Below are 22495 nucleotides of genomic sequence, written 5' to 3' on the forward strand. Positions count from 1 at the left end.
TCTAGGAGTTCCCGTCATGGCTCAGAGGTTAACAAACCGGACTAGCATCCATGAGGTTTGATCCCTGGCCTCACTCAATGGGTTAAGGATCTGGCGTTGCTGTGAGCTGTGGTATAGGTCGCAGATGCAGGTCAGATTCTATGTTGCTGTGGTGTAGGCTGGCGGCTACAACTCTGATTCCACCCGTAGCCTGGGAACCTCCATATGCCACCGGTGTGGCCCTAAAAGACAAAAAAAAAAATGTACACAATCTGCAAATCAAGTTCCCAACACTGCCAAAATGTTGACTGCTGTAGTTTAAAAGAGGAAAATTGGAAAATTACAGTCAGATACAAGTTTCCTAGCTCTAATTTGAGAGTGAAAGGCAGTTAAAATTGTAGAGGCACTTTCAAAAAAAAAAAAAAAAAAAGAAACACCCTTTACCATTTGGATACTTCTAACGCTAGAAGTATTATTTCAGTTATATTCTTATGTTGCTCAACTAAAATATTTAGAAAAACAGAACATAAATGATACAAATAGGGACTTTCCTTAGAACCTCAATTTATATTGTAGGGGTAGTCATAACACTCACAAATACACATTCTAAATGGAGGAACTGGAAAACAGCTCTTTGAACCCACATCTATTGATCATTGGTTTTATGTGACTGCATTTCTTATGTTTGAAAATATTAATGTCCCTACATAAAAATAGCATGGATTATATTAAAAGACAAGAAAATATGTACAAAATTCAAAAAACCTTTTAAAATATAAAAAGGCAAGGAGGGATAAACAGCAAAGTCCCACTGAATAGCACAGGGAACTATATTCAATATCCTGAGATAAATCATAATGCAAAAGAATATAAAAAAGAATGCATATATATGTATAACTGAATCACTCTGCTGTACAGCAGAAATTAACACAACATTGTAAATCAACCACATACTTTAATTTAAAAAAATAAAATAAATGTGAAAAAAAATCCCCATTTCATCTGGGATCATAGCATTGAACAAAAACCAACTGTACTGATGTGATAAAGAGGAATTAAACTAAAGAGGCATTTAGAATAATATATATTACAAATAAAAAAGCTGACAAAATTCAATAAATTTGTTTCTGTTTTTGTTTTGCTTTGTTCTTTGCACTATATCCACTCAAACCATTTTGTATTTAGCAAGTGTGAATGGTTATAGACCATTTAAAAAATTTACTGCAAGTTTTGACCTAACTTCCTAGTATAAAAATAAGCAGTCAACAAATTAAAAAGTACACGATTCTTTAAAATACTGAGCACTAGGTTTACTTCTATAATCATCTAAAAAGATAGAAAACATATTAAATCCAACTCATATTTCCTAACTTAAAAAGTAGATCATAAGTATACATAATTTTTGTCATGCAAAAAGCTTGAAAGCCTTACAAAACGATTTTTCACACTTCACTCAGCATTCCAAACCTAGGGACAGCTCAATTAGATTATTTCTCTAAAAATTTACTTAAGAGTGAGGACTTTTTTTTTTTTTTTTTGGAGTTGAAGAGTTATGCTCCAGGCTATCTAATTGAAATTTCTATATAATTTAAATGATAAAGTTAAATATTAAAATGTGTTAAATTTCAACCCATTCAAAGACAGCAATAAGAAGAGGATGCCCATTATCACCATTGTAAGTTCCTAATTTTCTGGCAATGTTAGTCAATTAAATAAGATGAAGAGGAAAGGGGAAATATATCACACAGAAAGAGGTGTTTACTACTAATCATAGAGAGTATGATTGTCTACTAGAAAATTCATGAGACTCAAGTGTGTGAAACTATTAAAATGAAAATGAGAGTTCAGGAGAGTGACTGGTGAGGGCAATAACATAAATATAGATAGTGAATAAAAGCATAATGAAAAGAAATATCCTATTTAAAACAGGAATAACAAGACAGAGTAAAACGCTTAATGTTGAAACTATGACGTATCCAGGAAGAAAAATTCAATATTCTACACTCAGATATAAAAGAATATGTGTAGAGATGCAAATACAAATCAGTAAGGAAAAAGAATACAAGAATCCAAAAATGGAGAAAAGACATAAATAGGAAAATGAAAAGGGAGATATTCAAATACCAACAAACATTTGAAAACAATTCACTGGTGATGGAAATAAAATACATTCTAGCTATCAAATTACAAATACAAAATCATGTTAACACTCACCTGGCTGGGGGTACCACAAATGATTGCATCTTTCTGAAGTATACTTTGGCAGTTCAAGACAAGTCCTTTGAATTGTCCATTCCCTTTAATTCAAACATTCTAGGAATTCCCGTTGTGGCTCAGCAGGTTAAGAACCCAACATAGTGTCCATGAAGATGCAGGTTCAATCACTGGCCAGGATCAGTGGGTTAAGGATCTAGCATTGCCATGAGCTATGGTGTAGGTCACAGACACAGCTCGGATCCCATACTGCTGCGGCTGTGGCAAAGGCCCACAGCTGCAGCTCCAATTCAACCTGGGAACTTCCATATGCCACAGGTGTGGCCGTAAAAAGAAACAAAACAAACATTCTATTTTATGGGTTTCGAGGAAACAACTTTACTTATATATATTTGTTTATAAATAGTTTTTCCCAACATTAGTTACAGTAATGGGAACTTCCATATGCCACAGGTGTGGCCGTAAAAAGAAGCAAAACAAACATTCTATTTTATAGGCTTCAAGGAAACAACTTCACTTACATATATTTTTTTATAAATAGTTTTTCCCAACATTACTTACAAGTGAAAACTTGGAAACAATCTGAACATTCAGTCATATATGATTAGCAAAATAAATTATTCATTTATTTGATGAATACTACGCAGATACTAAAAATGACAAAAAGTGTTAATCACCTTTTAAGTGTAAAAGCATTAAAATGAGTCTTATTTTTGCTTATACATATATACACATTTTCCTTATTTATTAAATAAATAGTGTTGAACATGTATGTATATTTTCTCATGCTTCAGGGTCATTTTCTTTTAATTCACTGATTGCTAGCCATTAGTGAATATTTATCAATGTATTGGTTATTAATAATTTATAATATGTCAAGTACTATACTGGCCTATAAAAATGACCTCTAAGTGACCTTAGAGGCTACTAAAGGATGTAATTTTGTATGACCTTTCACTGAATGACATCTGAGGGTTCTATTCCATCTTCCAGGTAGGAGGGAATGAGGGAAACACAGCCTTAGCTGAAGGTTTCCATCCCAAGTGTGGAGGTGGGCATTATTTCCCTAAGGGATACAGTGCCTGGAGCCCAAGGAAAATTCAAAATGATTCATTTTGGAAACCAGCTAAACCAATATGTCATGCAAACCATCCCAATCCAACTAGAGAGAGACATTCTGGGCATAAAATCAACACAATGAAAACTGTGGGGTAAACATTTAAAGCAAAGGGTTGGAAACAGTCTAGAGTAATGCCCTAAGCCAACTGTTTGCAGCTGCAGTGGGGACTTTTTACAGCTTCCGTGGCTCAAGATGGGAAATAAACTATGACCTTAAGCATTCAAATCAGAGGCACACACATACTGTTCTGCTTTATATGTTATTAGGTTTTATCATTATATTTTTTCCTTCTTTTCCTCTATCAACTGCCACATATGCTGTCAGTGTGTCTTCTTATTTTTCTGAACATCCTCTCTTCTAATTTGCTGCTTAGCATCTGCTACAGTCTGGAAAAATCATAGAGCCAAGTATGTGTGAATGCCTTTAGTACAAAAAAAAAAGTGATATAAAAATGATGGTGTTTGGTGTTCCCATTGTGGTTCAGTGGATTAAGAACCCAAAACAGTGTCCATGAGGATGTGGGTTTGACCCATGGCCTTGTTCAGTGGGTTAAGGATCTACCATTACTGTGGCTGTGGTGTAGACCAGCAGCTGCAGCTCTGATTCAACGCCTAGACTGAAAACTTCAATATGCTACAGGTGTGGCCATAAAAAGAAAAAAAAGCTGGGAGTTCCCTTTGTGGCTCAGTGATTAACAAACCCGACTAGGGTCTATGGGGTTGCGGGTTCGATCCCTGGCCTCGCTCACGGGTTGGGGATACATCATTGCCATGAGCTGTGGTGTGGGTCGCAGACATGGCTCGGATCTGTGTTGCTGTGGCTAGGGTGTAGGACAGCGGCTATAGCTCTGATTCAACCCCTAGCCTGGGAACTTCCATATGTTGTGGGTGCAGTCCTAAAAAGCAAAAAAGAAAGAGAAAAAACTCACCATTTTGAAACCATAATTATTATACTAATAATTTGTTCTGCAAATCATCAACAGCCACTAAAACTATTGGGTGATATGTGAAGAACCACATACTATGTTTACATAGTGTTGAAGCATTTCTCCACAAATTACCTATTAATTACAAACACTGGAGCGAACCAGGAGACAAAATCTTAAAATCAAAGTTAATATAATTGGTGGTAGGAAATGTGATGTAGATTAAAGGACACAACATTTCCACTATGATATTCCTGCCAAAAATGCATGACTTGAATTTAATCATGAAATGTAAGATGAATAAAAAATGAGGTACATTCTACAAAATATATGTCCTATAATCTTAAAAAATATCAATATCATAATAAAAACTCTGAGGTAACATTCTAATTAGAGACTAAAGTCAAATGACAACTGAATGAACGTGTAATCCTGCATTACTAAAAAGGACATTATTGGTTCATTATTGGAGCAACTGGCAAAATTTGAATATAAACTATATGCTAGATAATAGCATTACGCTTATTGTTTATGAAAAAATATGATTAAGGAAAAGTAGCAAAATGTTAACAACTGGTAAATATGTGTGAAGGACAATTGGAGTTCTTTGTGCTATTCTTGAAGCAATTCCATAAGTTTGAAATCATTTCAAATTAAATTTTAAAAATAGGTAACAATAGAGCGCCTACTTTCATTTCCCTCAAAGCAAAGAACATGGGCTTGACTGATAATATATTTTGGCTACTCAGATACATTCTTGGCTAAATACACCTTTTCCAATTAAGACTAGTACAAAGAAATTAAATGTTACTAATTTATAAATTATTTACTGTTATGCACTGAGTTGAATGTATCTGTTTTATTGATACTAAATCACACATATATTTTGAGTCATCAGTCTATATCTTTGCACTATTTATGATTACTTACCAGTAATGAACTAGAAATTACCTGGACAAAAGGGAAAATCTATAGACTATATAGAAACATCAAAATATGTTAGCTTAGAGCTTCGTATACATGATTTCATCACTTGAACTGAATTAGAGGTTATTCTCATAATCAGAGAGTTGATATTTTTTATGTGTATGGTCATAGCAGCTGTATTGCTTAATGGTGGAGATCAGGCAAGAGTACAATACTCAGTAACATCATAAAACATGGCCATGAAAAGTGTTTACACCAAAATAAAAATCCTGGGAGTTCCTTTTTGGCACAGTGGGATAAGGATCTGGTTATCAATGCAGCAACTTGGGTCACTGCCATTCTATGCCACAGCCGCAGCAACATGGGATCTGAGCCAAGTCTGTGACCTACACCATAGCTCATGGCAACACGAGATCCTTAACCCATTGAATGGGGACAGGGATCAAACCCACAGCCTCATGGATACTAGCCAGGTTCGTTACCACTATTCAGGTTCATTACCACTGAGCGACAAGGGGAACTCAACCAGCTTCACTTTAAAAATAAGGAAAATAAAGTTAAATTACTTGCCTAAGTAAGCAGTGGATCTGGAGTTTGAATAAAAGCAGCCTGGGTCAAGAATCTATTATTTTAACCAAACACTAAACTTCCTCAATTACTATATTTATATACTATACTTAAGCACTCTAAAATCTTCTCTATTTTCCCTGCAAGAAACCAAAAACATTACTTAAACGTACTTAAACAATAAGGAAATGAGTAGAATTTGCATAATATGTAGTTCAGAAATAAGACAAATTCCAGGTTGGGTGATTCAGCCTGTTACTGACATCATTATGAAACCAAATATTTTTTCATTTTTTCACTGTTACTCAAAATGTCACCTTGAGCTTGGAGTTTCTGTTGTGCCTCAGCAGGTAAAGAATATGACATAGTGGCTGTGAGGATGTGGGTTTGATCCCTGGCCTTGCTCATTGGGTTAGGGATCTGGTGTTGCTGCAAGGTGTGGTATGGGTCAGAGATGTGGCTCAGATCTGGCATTGCTGCAGCTGTGGTGTAGGCTCTGATTGGATCCCTAGCCTGGAAACTTCCATATGCCACAGTGTATAAGAAGAAAAAAATATATAATATATATATATACACATATATAAATTAATGTCAGCTTTATCCTACAGCTTGTTCTCTATGGCCCTGAAAAGGCTTCCAATTGCAACTTCGATTACATGCTTCTACAATAAGTCTGTATAATGTAGGATACTCTGAGAAGCAGAAAGCAAGCTGGAACAGTACATGCAAGATATTTGCTGGAGGGAGATGGGATTAGGATGACAGAATAGAAGGACTGGAGCTCAACTTCTCTCCTAAAAACAACAAAATTTACAACCAAATACTGAGCAATCTTCAAACAAGTGGACTGGAAACTTTCAAAAAGATATCCTACTCCAGAAGACAAAGAGGAGGCTATATCAAGAGGTAGGAGGGGCTATTACATGATATAATCACCCCCATACCTCCTGGGTGGGAAGCCCCACAGAATGTAAAGAAACTGTTTCATAGAGACTCACCTACAGGAGTGAGAGTTCTTAGCCCCAAATCAAACTCTCACATGTGGGGATCTGGCACTGGGAGAAAGAGCCCCCAGAGCAACTGGCACTTAAGGCCAGTAAGGCTTGTGCATAGGAGCTCCACAGGACTGGGGGAAATGGAGACCCCATTCTTGAAAGTCACACACAGACTTTCACATGCACGGGGTCCAAGGGAAAAGCAAAGTCTCCATAGGAATCTGGGTCAAACCTGACTGCAGTTCTTGGAGGACATCCTGGGAAAACAGGGGTGAATGTGGCTTGCTGTGTGGGAAGGTCATTGGAAGCAAAGCTCCTGAGAATATTCAGCAGCATGCCTTTCATGGAGGTGCGCATTTTGGGAATATCTGACCCCAACCATCATCAGAGAAGCCCCAGGCCAAACAACAATCCAGGTGGGATCACAGCCCTGCCCATCAGTAAACCAGCTGCCTACAGACCCCCCAGGCACACAGCAGCCTCTAATCTCACCCAGACACAAAGCCCCACCCACCAGATGGATAGGAATCAGCTCTACCTACCAGTGAGCAGGCATCAGTTCCTCCCATCAGGAAGCCTAGAGCAAGCACCCATACCAACTTCAGCCACAAGGGGGGCAGACACCAGAAGTAAGAGAGGCTACAACTCTATTATCTGTAAAAAGGTCACCACACCAAAAACCTATAAAAATGTAAAGACAGAGAACTATAACTCAGAGGAGGGAGAAAGGAAAAACCCCAGAAAAACAGCTAAGCAAGGAGGAGATTTGACTGTTGATGCTGAAGATGATGCAAGACATTGGAAATAAACTGGAGGCAAAGATGGATAACTCACAGGAAACACTGAGCAAAGAGATACAAGATATAAAACTTAAACAAGAAGACATGCAAAATACAATAACTGAAATAAAAAATTCACTAGAAGCAGCTAACAGCAGAATACAGGAGGCAGAAGAATGAATAAGCGAGGTAGAGGACTGATTAGCGGAAATCACAGATGAGGACCAAAAAAGAGAAAAAAAAAAAACTGAAAACAAATGAAGAGAGTCTCATAGAACTCTGGGACAACATTAAACGCACCAAAATCCGTATTGTAGGGGTGCCAGAAGGAGAAGAGAGAGAGAAGGAGACAGAAAAAATATTCGAAGCAATAATAGCCAAACACTTCCCTAACATGGGAAAGGAACCACTCACTCAAATCCAGGAAGCACAAAGAGTACCATATAAAATAAACCCAAGGAGGAACACCCCAAGACGCATATTAATCCAACTGATCAAAGTTAAAGACAAAGAGAAAATCTTGAAAGCAGCTAGGGAAAAGAAACAAATAACATACAAGGGAACCCCAATAAGGTTATCGCCAGATTTTTCAGCAAAAACTCTCCAGGCCAGAAGGGAGTGGCACAATATACTTAACATGATGAAAGGAAAAACCTCCAACCAAGATTACTTTACCCAGAAAGGCTCTCATTCAGATTGAAGGAGAAATCAAAACCTTCACAGATAAGCAAAAGCTGAGAGAATTCAGCAACACACTCAGCCTTGCAACAAATACTAAAGGAACTTCTCTAGGCAGAAAAGAAAAGGCCACAACAGGAAACAAAAGTACCACAAATGACAAGGCTCACCAGTAAAGGTATATATACAGTAAAGAGATGAAATCATCCATGCACAATTATGGCACCAAAATCGGAAATCATGAGAAGAGGAGGGTACAAATGCAGGACACTGGAGATACACTTGCAATTAAGAGACCAACAACTTAAAACAATCTCGTATATAAATATATAGATTCCTATCAAAACTTCAGAATAACTGCAAACCAAAAATCTACAACAGATACACAAACAAATAAAAATCAACTCAAATGCAACACTAAAGATAGTCATCAAAGCAGAAGAGGAGAGAACAAGAGAAGAAAGGAAGAAAAACGAGTAACAAAAACAATTCCAAAACAATGAATAAAATGGCAATAGAACATACATATCAATAATTACCTTAAATGTTAATGGATTAAATGCCCCAACCAAAAGACAAAGACTGGCTGAATGGATACAAAAACAACACCCATATATATGCTGTCTTCAAGAGACCCACTTCACTTCTAGGGACACACACAAATGGAAAGTGAGATGGTTGAAGAAAATATTTCATGCAAATGGAGATCAAAAGACAGCTGGAGTAGCAGTACTCATATCAGACAAAATAGACTTTAAAATGATGAATATTTCAAGGGACAAAGAAGGTCATAACATAATGATCAAAGGATCAATCCAAGAAGAAGATATAACAATTTTAAATATCTATGCACCCAACACAGGTTCACCACAATATATAAGGCAACTGCTAACAACCTTAAAAGGACAAATCAACAATAACACAATCATAGTGGGGGACTTTAACACCCCACTTACAGCAATGGACAGATCAAGCAGACAGAAAATCAATAAGGAAACACAGGCCCTGAAGGAAGCATTAGACCAGATGGACTTAATAGATATTTATAGGACATTTCATCCAAAAGCAGCAGAATACACATTCTTCTCAAGTGCACATGGAACATTCACTAAGATTGATCACACCCTGGGCTACAAATCCAACCTTGGTAACTTTAAGAAAATTGAAATCATATCAAGCATCTTTTTCAACCACATTGCTATATGACTGGAAATCAACAACAAGAAAAAATCTGCAAAAAACACAAACACATGGAGAATCAACAACTTGCTACTAAACAACCAATGGATCACTGAAGAAATCAAAGAGGAAATGAAAAAATACCTAGAATCAAATGACAATGAAGATATGACACTCCAAAACCTATGGGATGCAGCAAAAGCCGTTTGAAGAGGAAAGTTTATAGCAAAACAAGCCCACCTCAGGAAACAAGAAAAAGCTCAAATAAACAAGCTAATTTACATCTAAGGCAGCTTGAGAGAGAAGAACAGACAAGACGTAAAGTTAGTAGAAGGAAAGAAATCATAAAGATGAGAGCAGAAATCAATAAAATAGAAGTGAAGGAAATCACAGAAAAGATCAATGAAACGAAAAGCTGGTTCTTGGAAAAGATCAACAAAATAGATAAACACTTAGTGAGACTTATCAAGCAAAAAAGAGAGAGGACTCAAATCAATAAAATTAGAAATGAAACAGGAGAAGTAACAATGGACATCACAGAAATACAAAGGATCATAAGAGATTACTACATGCAACTGTATGCCAATAAAATGGAAAACATAGAAGAAATGGACAAATTCTTAGAAAAGTACAATCTTCCAAGACTAAACCAAGATGAAATAGCAAAGATGAAAAGACTAATCACAAGAACTGATATTGAAACTGTGATTAAAAATCTTCCAACATACAAAAGTCCAGGACCAGATGGTTTCACAGGCAAATTCTATCAAACATTTAGAGAAGAGTTAACACTTCTCCTTCTGAAACTATTTCAAAAAATTGCAGAGGAAGTGATACTCCCAAACTCATTCTATGAGGCCACCATCACCCTGATACCAAAACCAAAGATACCACAAAAAAGAAAACTACAGGCCAATTTCACTGATTAACATACATGTTAAAATCCTCAATAAAATACTAGCAAACCACATCGAACAATACATTAAAAGGTTGTACATCATGATCAAGTGGGATTTATCCCAAGGATGCAAGGATTCTTCAATATCCACAAATCCATCAGTCTGATATACATTAACAAACTGAAGACGAAAAACCATATGATCCTCTCCAGAGATGCAGAAAAAGCCTTTGACAAAATCCAACACCCATTTCTGATAAAAACCCTTCAGAAAGTGGGCATACAGGGAACCTTCCTCAACATAATCAAGGCCATATTTGACAAATCCACAGCGAACATCATTCTCAATGGTGAAAAGCTAAAAGAATTCCTGAAGAAGAAAAACCATATGATCCTCTCCAGAGATGCAGAAAAAGCCTTTGACAAAATCCAACACCCATTTCTGATCAAAACCCTTCAGAAAGTGGGCATACAGGGAACCTACCTCAACATAATCAAGGCCATATATGACAAATCCATAGCGAACATCATTCTCAATGGTGAAAAGCTAAAAGAATTCCTGCTGAGATCAGGAACAAGACAAGGATGTCTGCTATTGCCACTACTCTTCAACATGGTTTTTGAAGTCCTAGCCACAGCAATTGGAGAAGAGAAAGAAATCAAAGGAATCCAAATTGCAAAGGAAGAAGTAAAACTATCACTATTTGCAGATGACATGAGACTATACCTAGAGAATCCTAATGACTTTACCAGAAAACTGTTAGAGCTCATCCACGAATTTGGCAAAGTCACAGGATACAAAATTAATACACAGAAATCGATGGCATTCCTATATACTAACAATGAAAGAGCAGAAAGAGAAATTAGGGAGGCAATCCCATTTACCACTGCATCAAAAAGAATAAAATACCTGGGAGTAAACTTATCTAAAGAGACAAAAGACCTGTACTCTGAAAACTATAAGACATTGATGAAACAAATCAAAGATGGCACAAACAGATGGAAAGACATACCATGCTCGTGGATTAGAAAAGTCAATATTATCAAAATGACTATACTACCCAAGGAAGTCTACAAATCCAATGCAGTCACTATCAAATTACCAAGGACACTTTTCACAGAACTCGAACAAAATATATTTAAGTTTGTTTGGAAGCACAAAAGACCCAGAATAGCCAAAGACATCCTGAAAAAGAAAAATAGGGCTGGAGGAAATAAGCTCCCGGATTCAGACTATACTACAAAGCAACAATCATCAAAATCACATGGTACTGGCACAAAGACAGATATATAGATCAGTGGAACAAGATATAAAGCCCAGAATTAAATCCATGCACCTATAGCCAACTAATCTATGACAAAGGAGGCAAGAAGATACAATGGAGAAAGGACAGCCCCTTCAGTAAGTGGTGCTGGGAAAACTGGACAGCCACATGGAAAAGAAGGAAATTAGAACCCTTCCTAACACCATACACAAAAATAAACTCCAAATGGATGAAAGACCTAGATATAAGACCAGACACTATAAAAATCCTAGAGGAAAACATAGGCCAAACACTCTCTGACATAAAGGACAGCAATATCTTCTCAGATCCACCTCTTAGAGTAATGACAGTAAAAACAAAATTAAACAAATGGGACTTAATTAAACTTCAAAGTTTCTGCACAGCAAAGGAAACCCTAAATGAAAGGAAAAGACAACCCACACAATGGGAGAAAATCTTTGCAAGTGAATCCACTGACAAGGGATTAATCTCCACAATTTATAAACACCTTCTGCAGCTCCATACCAAAAAAACCAAACAACCCCATCCAAAAATGGGCAGAAGATCTAAACAGATAACTTTCCAAAGAAGACATACAGATGGCCAAAAAACACATGAAAAGATGTTCAACATCACTCATTATTAGAGAAATGCAAATCAAAACCACTAGGAGGTACCAGCCAGAAATGGCCATCATCCAAAAGTCTACAAACCATAAGTGCTGGAGAGGGTGTGGAGAAAAAGGAACCCTTTGACACTGTTCGTGGGAATGTAAATTGGTGCAACCACTGTGAAAAAAACAGTATGGAGATTCCTTAGAAAACTACACATAGAACTCCCATTTGATCTAGCAATCCCACTCCTGGGCATCATCTATCCAGAGAAATCCATGACTCCAGAAGATGCAGGTACTCCAATGTTAATTGCAGCACTGTTTTCAATTGCCAAGACATGGAAACAACCTAAATGTCCATCGATAGAGGAGTGGATCAAGAAGAAGTGGTTTATATATACAATGGAAATGACTCAGCCATTAAAATGAATGAAATACCAGCATTTTTAGCAACATGGATGGACCTAGAAATTATCATGCCAAGTGAAGTCAGTCAGACAATGAGACACCAACATAAAATGCTATCACTGACATGTGGAATATGAAAAAAGGACACAACGAACTTCTTTGCAGAACAGATACTGATTCACAGACTTTGAAAAACTTATGGTTTCCAAAACACACTGTACAGGGGTTGGGGGGATGTGCTGGGGTTGTGGGATGGAAATCCTATAAAATTGGATTGTGATGTTCATTGTAAAACTATAAGTGTAATAAATTCATTGAGTAATAAAAAAATAAAGAAAAAAATTTGCTTGAGAAATGCCTGTGAAGGATAGAGGAGGAATGACATATAGGAGGATCCTTTAGCTCCATGCACATATGGAGCACACCTAAACAAAATGTGACTCTGTTGGAAACTCGCAGTAGGAAAAAGATGACAGGTTGGCTCACAAGCAATACCTGCTGCATATCCTAACAATTCTATGACTTTGGATGCTATGTAAACTACTGAATAGGACTTAAAAGCAAGCTAAATTAGATAATCCTTCACTAAAGTCATGAACTTGTAACTTTTTCCACTGAAAATTACTTCTCATGAGAAGGAGCCCTATTATTCATTTTACCAATGATCAAATCACTACAGATGTGATAAATTCATTGAGTAATAAAATAAATAAATAAATAATTTTTAAAAATTTTAAAAACTGATCAAATCAACAAAATGGAATAGATTCAATAAGTAAATTCATTTTGTTCTGGTTTCCATCAATAGAAGGCATTAATTAGAGTTTAGTATAGAGTTCTTTCTGAAGGTACTCTTTCTTGGTGTGCCAAAAGAGTTGCGTAACATTTTTAAAAACCATCCATTCTATTCAGAATCTTAAATAATATTGTTTTTCAGTCTACATATATAAACAGTTCAGAAAACATTTCCATAAGCTACCATAGTGTTTAAGAACTTTCCAAGAAAGTGATAAGTAACTTTTCTGTGGTTGAAACAAATATATACTCAGACTCTGAATTCCTAGATTTAGAGCATGCTCTCAAACTCTGTCACTCTGATAAGCCTTATCACCTCACTTAACACAGTTTCTCCATCTTAGAAATAGGAATCAATGTCCACCCCCTATATGTTTCAAGGACTTAATGTACTAACCAATTTCAAAGCAATTTATAAACTCTGAAGTGTTAATAATATATAAATTCTATGTAAATAAAAACTTTAAAAAGACTCTATTATACAAACAGAAGTACATTTACATTACAGTTTGATAGACTTGAGATCGAGTGCGTGCTTAATGAAGTAAAATGAAAATCCTGAGGTGAAAAACTATCTACAATAATTTTTCCATATGTGGAGGAAAATGGGTTCTGATGTTTCTGGATTTGTTGTCCCTAGTTCGATCAACTAGGTGATTTTTAAATTTCTCACTTTAGCAGAAGCTTTGCAGATAAAATGATAAAGTCTGCACTACGCCTCTATAAAGCCTATGTTTCTGTGGTATATAGTAAGTTCCACCAATATCTATTACTCTAGGAGCTATTCCCAAACCACTATAGTTACATAGGATGCTATAATACCTAGGACAGAGCCTCATATGAAATCTGGAAAAAATCTCAAAAAAATTGTCTCTGTGGTATTTATCCCTTTCACAGAAGTCAATTTGATCATGCAGTCTGTTGCTTCTTTTCTGTTCATCTTTATTAATGCTTAAACAAGGTGTTCTGGATCAGAGACAGATTTCTCACTAATTACCATACAGTCAATAAAAAACAAGTCCCTCCCCTTACCCACAACTGTACCCCTGGTGTGACACCACAAAAGCCATGTCGTATTTCCTACTCAAGCAGCAGATTTTCTTAGGTGAGTGATGCCGAACAATGGATATTCTCATTTATATAGAGAAGAAAGATGTCATCCTCTTTCCTCATGAAAAGAGAGGGAGGATAAAAAAAAATTTGCTCCTTTGAGACAAAATGGAAATGAGCTTAGATTTTCACCTTAATCTTTTTTTTTTTTTTTTGTCTTTTTGCTTTTTCTAGGGCTGCTCCCGTGACATATGGAGGTTTCCACGCAAGGGGTCTAATCGGAGCTGTAGCCACTGGCCTACCCCAGAGCCACAGCAACGCGGAATCCGAGCTGCATCTGCGACTTACACCACAGCTCACGGCAATGCCAGATCCTTAACCCAATGAGCAAGGCCAAGGATCGAACCCGCAACCTCATGGTTCCTAGTCGGATTCGTTAACCACTGAGCCACGATGGGAACTCCTAATCTTTGGAAAAGTAAACATATCTTTACAAGAGTCAGGTAAAACTTGGGCATCTCCAGTTTTTAAGCTCTGAAGCTGTCACCAAGGAAAACATTTGGGAAATGCATAGGAAGATGGAACTCCAGGCTTTCTGGTATCTTGGGGCTTCACCTATGAACTTCATTTGGATTGTAATTATTTGTCCCACTTGAGTCAAAGCAATTAACTACACGAGTGACTATAGATCTCATTTTCACAGTATGTTAACAGTAAAATGTTCCTAGGGGAAGTGAAAGCAAACATGCCTAATCTTTATATAATATACATGTTTTTGGTGTCAGAAGGATGGAGATTTTTTACAGGAGCTACAAGAAATCCAAGGAAGTTTTATTTCCCCACAAGTCATTTATTTAAAAGGTACATTAGCCGATCTATTCATTCTGTTCCTAAAGGGTATGACTTTCTGGAACATAGTTTTCTACAATATTTAAGTAATAGCAAAAAAAGAGATGGTTTAGGAAATTTGCATCAATAATTCAGCGAATGGTTGGTAAAGGGTGCTCCTCTTTCTATAGATGAAGACGTAGTTGATATACATACAAGCACATATAAATACATAAGCCACATTTAGACATCAGTCTCATTCATTTTGTTCCTAGTTATTCACTCTAAAAGGACTGTGTAAATCCTGTAGTCCATTGCTATTACTGGAGCCATTACGAAAACTGCCCTGTTCATTTTCATTGCCTGGAAAGATAGACTTTTATTCCAATGATTTTTTGTCAGAGAGAGTGATGGCTTAGGAAAACAAGAGTCAGGTTGCTTGAATTAAATACATAAGTGGCCAGGGACTTCTGAGTACCTTCAAGCGTTTTATAATAATAACTTTCATCCTAGTTGCTGGTGAATGAATGCACTCCATTATTTTATTTCACCCATTATATATCAATAAAGTATAGTAATCAAAACAATAATTACCACAGTATGCAGCTCTTCGTGGACAGTAGATGGCATTACAAGAAACTCTAAAGTGGCACCCCCAAAGGCTTCTAGAAATGCTCCCTCCCACACAGACTATTCTTCCCTTATGCTCCTCAAAAAGTATAAGAGATAAAGTTGACCTAGTCTCTTTACATTCACTCTAACAAACTGCATTTTTGTTTTCATTGCTTCAGTTCATCCACAATCAGTGAATCAGCATCTCACCATCCCCGTCCATTTTTCCTCCCTTGATTCTGATTGTTCATAAGATCTTTTTCATTGAATTATTTGTTATGACCTAAAATTAGACTGTCATCAGAATATTTCCACCACACCCCCAAATTCCTCATCCCTCTCAGCTGTACTCCCGATACTGACTGGCTGCCTAGGAATCATTTTTGAAACCTCTATAATTACCTCTAGGGAACAGACTTGTGGTTGCCAAGGGACGGGGGCAGTGGCTGGGGACAGATGGAGTGGGAGTTTGGGGTTAGCAGATGCAAACTACTATATATAGAATGCATAAACAACAAGGTCCTACTGTGTAGAACAGGAAACTATATTCAATATCCTGTGATAAACCATAATGGAAAAGAATATGAAAAAGAATATATATATTTATATATGCATGTATGTATAAACAAATTGTTTTGCTATACAACAGTAATCAACACAGCATTGCCAATCAACTATACTTCAATAAAAAAATTCTAATTACATCTATGAATTTACTAGACCTACCATTGGTTTAACATTTTCACAGACACAGCTCTGATCTAAACTCTAATCCATCCACTCTGAGATTAATGCCTCATCCTCCTTTCTTTTAACTTCTCCCCATCAGTCAGCTGTACCATATGATATTCCTCTAGTCCTTCCTCTGGCTAATATTGTGTATTTTCTCTTATAGTCTTCCAATTTAAGAATAAGGTAGTGTTGCTCGAACAGCAAAAATTATACAGTCTCATTAAATGGCTGTCTTTCATTCTTCCTCCTTCTAGCAATCTTGATGCCAGACAAACATGGAAGTGTTTGTATAGTTGACAAATTTCACAGCTGAATATGTCCCTGTGATTGCCTTGCTGAGAATCATTTTATTATTTTCCAAAATTTGTGAAATTTCTTGTCCCATGGTCCCAGGCAACCAAAGATAACACAAGGAAATTAACATAATAACGGATCTATCCAAACTTATTCATCAGTGGAAGAAACCACAAAGGTGTAGAATGAACCGCTTTCACTAATCTCCATCATGTTTCACAGAAACAAAGAAGCAATGAGACTGAATGTTGAATCACGGCATGGCAGATATGCAAATTTCATTTTAAAATCTCATCCTCATTGAAGAAACCTTGTTAATGGAGTATTGGAAATTAGCCTCCTATCAAATACAACATGAGATGACTGCTAAGGATTTAACCAAAATTAAAATCAGAGAATTTCATAGACAAGATGGAAACCTGCCATATATCCTCTAATAAGAACAAGGCAAATTAAAATATTAATTCAAGTGGCTGCCCATTGTGTTGAGGCATCATGAGACTGCTGACAATTTTGCTTACAACTTAACAATACATTTCTTCACATGATGTAAAAATAAAGACTTTTCCCTATGCACTGTTCAGTAGGTTTTTCAAAGTAGCTATATATTCTCAAAGGCTTTTTATTCCTTAGATAAAGAATATATCTCTCTTATTTCAGCATACTAGATTTCTTACACTGAAAATCAGTCTTCAGGAAGAATAAAAACATTGGAGACATTTTATAAAGAGACTAATTAAGAAAGGAGTTTTCTTTATTTCCAAAGGTAAGTGGTAGACCATCTCTTGTGTTAATTACATACACTGAGCATTAATTAAAGCACAGGGGCTTTCTTCTCTTTGGACATGTTAGAGGGTTGGATGGTCTTTGTTAATTTTAGCTTTGAGACAAAAGACTGGCATTGATTTGGCAGGCATTAATTTTTTGCTTCATACAGCTTCCAAAGATGATGTATTATTATCATGAGCTCTTTTCAAGATTTACAAAGTATTATTAAAGTGCCCTATCTGTTCTTATCACGGAAAAGTTTTTGTATAATTTACCTGTTTTTTCTGTGCAATAGACATAGCTCAGATTATAAATGAAACCTTATGACTTGATTTTTGAGTCTGACTTACTTTGTCATGACCAGTGTTCTCAAGTTAAAATGCAAAAAAAAAAAAAATGTCTTCAGGATCAATGATCCTATTTTAAAAAACAGAAAACTTAGTCAGACGTAGTGGGTGGGGATAGCATGAGATTCTATGAATTCCAAGCATTAAATGTATGACAGCAATTTCAAAACAAACTTCTCATAAAAGGCTCCACCATAATGGATTAGAAAACCTTTAGCCTATGTCTTCTAAGAAAAAGTACACACATTCTTTTAAATCTGACAATCTCATGACATAATCAAAGTAAGTGCACTACCCAGGCAACACTATTTTTAAGTAGTATCCTCCCAGTGCTCATTCTTTTGACTTTTAGATAACAAATCACCTCTTCTACCCAGGAAAATTTTTTTCTTGCTCCTTCGAACAGTCTCTTAAGGCAAGCTGCAGTATAACAGTTATTGACAAAGGATATGGCTATGCATCACTGGAGATGACCAGAGAAATATTAACATCTTGAAGAAACTGAGTTTACTCAGCCACATAATAATAATTATACATAGGCAGTGTGATAGACTAAATAGACTCACAGGGCCATGAAGCTGAAAAGAACATGTGGTTATCCAGTCTATTCCACTGACTCTGAGCTGAAACAAATGTAAGATTCCTAAGTATCTATGTAAGTATCTAATCTAAGATTCCTAACTATCTATGCCTACTCCTTCCTTTCCTCCTTTACAGCACTTCTATCTTCTAACTATGGAGAGCAAAACATGTCTGTTTAGTCTTTCACTTTCTTTACATCTTTCCTATCCTGTAGGTGTGCTCTCACAGCTTCAAGCATTAGCCCTTTTTTGAACTCTCCAAGCTTTAATCTCTGCATCAAACCAACAGCTCTAATTTGTAATATCCAACTAGGCCTTTCTACCTGGATTACCCATCATTTCCAACTGAACCTTTCTACCTGGATTACCTGTCATTTCCAACTGGGCCTTTCCACCTGGATTACCTTCCATCAAATGCTCTGTATCAAAAATGGAATGCCTTTTTCCTTCTAAACCTAAATGCCCCTCATAACATGCCTATTCCATTCATCTAGGCCCCAAGGCTTGGAAACTCTTCTGGGCTTATAAATAATCAATAACCAAGTTCTATGAATTCTTTTGTTTTGGTTTTGGCACTCATTTGTATCCACTCCAACTATCATTCTTTTTTGGGTAGTTCAGGCATGATTTATTGCAATCACCTCCTAAATTGGCTCCCATCCTCCAGTCTTTATTTTCTACAAATCACAATGCTGTTAGATTAGACTTTAAAAAAAAAAGACATACTTTTTTTCATTTAAATTTCTCCCCCAAACCATGTCAACATTTCTAATTGCCTGATGCCATAATCCCATCTCTTTGGTAGAAATCATGTTAGGCCCACCATGACAAAGGTCAATGAGAATGGGAAGGAAGTTAGGAATGTGTAAGGACCAAGGTAGGGCAATGGTTTTCAAAATTTAGCACTTCTCTTAAGTGGTACTAACTATAGAATCTATAGAGCCCAATGCAAAATGAAAAAGTAGACACCTTGTTAAAAACAATTAACAATCTCAAGAGAGCAACAGCAGAGCATTAAAGAAAGGGTAGGACCGTTCTGAGTGTGGGGCCCTGTGTTATGGCACAGATCACCTGGCCATGAAGCTGGTTCTGTGCCTAAGATTCACCTGGTTCAATTGTTTCAAATGTGGATTCTTGGACAGCACTTCTTAGAGACTCAGCTTCAGCATAGCTGGGTAGGACATTTGTATATTTAATATGCATCCTAGGGAGATTTGGAAGTTATCATCAAAAGACTACACTTTGAGTGACACTGGCCTAGGGGAATAACATATAGGGCTGAAGTTGCTCTACAGAGAAAGGTCAACGGATCCAATTGTAATGTCAAAGGTTTTATGACCAATTTTAACTAATCTGGTAGGGGGTAACACAGTGAGAAGGACCTGAATCAATGATGATACTCCATAATTGGATCAAGTCAAGAAGAAGCCAATCAATTATCTACAGCATTAAATTCACCTAGTTATCCTAAATCTCAAAGGCTACCATGATCATCACCCTACTCTGATTTTACTAACTTGCTATTTATAACTTCCCAACAAGAATTCTCTTCTCCATACAATGCTGATTCATACTTACTCTATGATGACTGCTTTCCCTTCCAGGTACTGACTCCTTTTGCTCTAGGCTTTGACACACAATTCAAACTTCATCTCCTATACATAACTGCCCCTAATTCATAAATACATTGAATTTTAGAGTTGGAAATTTGCCTAGAAATAATCTAGTACAATAGTCTTGTCTATAGATGATTAAATCACAACTTAGAAATTGAATGATTTAAAAATTACAGAGCCATGGGCAAATAATGACCAGAACCCCAAGCCTCTTTCTTGATTCCCAACTCCATGTTCCTGTCACTGCACCACAATATTCCTTTGAATGTGTCTCTTCTCAAATCCTGTATCATATATTCATTCATTCATTTGCTTATTCATTCAATACATATTTACTAGAGACCTATGATTTTCCAGGCAGTAGGTTAGAAGCCAGGAAAAAATGGAATGGGTATGGTCTCTGCTATCAATAATGCCGTTATCTTTCCCACTTATTTTACATACTTCAGCAGTATTTTTGTACTGTTATAAAATCTTTAATGTGTATGTCTTGTAGCCACAAGGAAACTACATACATACTTCAACACAAATTTGTTTTAATATTTTAGTTCCCTGCAGTACCTAGAAAATGTATAGAAGTGTTCTATGAACTTAACAATATTTAATAGTTAGAGAACCCTCCCACCAAATGCCAAGAGCATTCTAGTTATTATGATCTTTGAAATTGTCCCCATGTATTTTTAAACATTGTTGTTGGGCAGAATCACTCCCATGTAAATAGAACTACCCTCAGTTGAAAAACATTGCCCTAGTACAATGTTTTGCACATACTATTCAAAAATATTTGTTAGAGAAAATCCAAGTTTCATAGATATCATAAGAACTCACAGAATGAAGTGTGGACCAAAAATTGAAACTTGTAAGAAATAACTAAAGATAAAAAAATTTTCCATGGGCTACTGCTAGCAATATGAGATATAAGCAGTATTCCCACATTTGTTCAGCTTCCTTACAAATAACTGATGTCATTTGAATTTAAATTTTACTTATTTTGAATTTTTAAAGCCCTGAATACTGTGAAATTACATCCTTCAAGTTTCTCCTTCAAACTTTCCTTCGACCTTCCTTTTCCCTTCCATTTTGGAGAAAGTTATATATAAATCAATTTTCAAGGAGAAACTACATATATAACCTTTAAACCAACCTCTGAAACTGTGTCTACACAATCACTATTACTCTTACTAATAATATGTATTCCAAAGAAAAAAGGAATCAACATTAATGATCACTTATCACAGCTGTGCTCTCATATATGGGACATACATTCATTTCTAACTGCACTTTTATATATGTTATTTACTAAATTTTTAGATGAATTCTATAAGACATGTAGTAAATGTGATTATTTTGGCTATATAGATGCAGAAAATTGGGACCACAAAATGTTAAATGATTTGCCTATAAACATAAATGTGGACAAAGGCAGAGCCAGTATATATATATAACACTAGATTCTTGACTATAAATAGAGTGACTTTTCCATCTCCAACACATTTCCTGTAGTATCTCCCCTTTTTTGAATTTTCAGTCTTTTTTTACAGCATTGATAATTTCCCCTCTCTTCTAAAAATACACTCAAACATCACTATTAAGACAAGAAAACAAAACAAACAAGCAAACACTACACTCTGCCTGCCTTTTCCTTAAATTCTCCTTTTCTTTCTCTTCAAACTACAGGAAAGAATAATCTATTTATAATCTATTATTTCTCATCATTGAGTCATTCCTAAATGATTACATAACCTCTTCCCCACAACTCTATTGATGCTGCTTTCAATAAGGTCACCATTGATTTCCTAATGATCAAATTCCATGGACTCTGCACAGCCTCCTGAATAACCAGCTTCTACAGCAGCTGGGGCAACCACACCCTCTCCCTTGTTCAAATATTCTCCTCCTTTGGCCATCATGAAATTATACTCTCTAGTTGTCCTCATATTTTTATTTTTTGCATTCAGTTTAGTTTCTTGAGCTTTCTTTTTCCTCCACTCATCCTTCAAATGTAGACAGAACCCAACGTCTGCCTTTCTTCATGGTTGCCATTCCTTCCCTTAGAAACTCTCATTCTCTCACATGGCTCCCATCGTACCTCTTGACAGATAAATTTAGACATTTGTTGGGGTTTTTTTAACTCCAAATATATGTTTCATACTACTCCATAAATAACTTTAAAAAATTATTTTTGGCTGCTCTTCAAATTTAACTTTCTCCCATCTAAAATCTGTTCCTTTTCTTGTGATGCCTATCTAAATTAATGTTATCATATCTCAAAATGGTTTCCAAGACCAATCTATATTACCTCTAGAATTTTCCTCATATTGATCT

The 22495-nt window shown here is 36.1% G+C and overlaps 1 long non-coding RNA gene across 12 annotated transcripts in view; it reads right to left on the reverse strand.

The window, feature by feature from the left end:
* LOC146394699 (uncharacterized) overlaps window positions 1–22495 on the reverse strand; it is a 759738-nt gene that overhangs the window by 350366 nt on the left and 386877 nt on the right. The window contains exon 1 of one of the 12 annotated variants that reach the window (XR_014834670.1): window positions 2194–2458. The exons of the other annotated variants lie outside the window; for them this stretch is intronic. This is a non-coding gene — a long non-coding RNA (uncharacterized LOC146394699). Of the gene's footprint in view, window positions 1–2193; window positions 2459–22495 lie in introns of those variants that run through there. 12 annotated transcript variants of the gene reach the window in all.

The sequence above is a fragment of the Sus scrofa genome, chromosome X (assembly GCF_054392235.1).
Source record: "Sus scrofa isolate SSC_HxYL_T2T_F1_AM1 chromosome X, Sscrofa_HxYL_maternal_Yorkshire_Landrace_v2.0, whole genome shotgun sequence".
NCBI classification, from domain to species: domain Eukaryota; kingdom Metazoa; phylum Chordata; class Mammalia; order Artiodactyla; family Suidae; genus Sus; species Sus scrofa.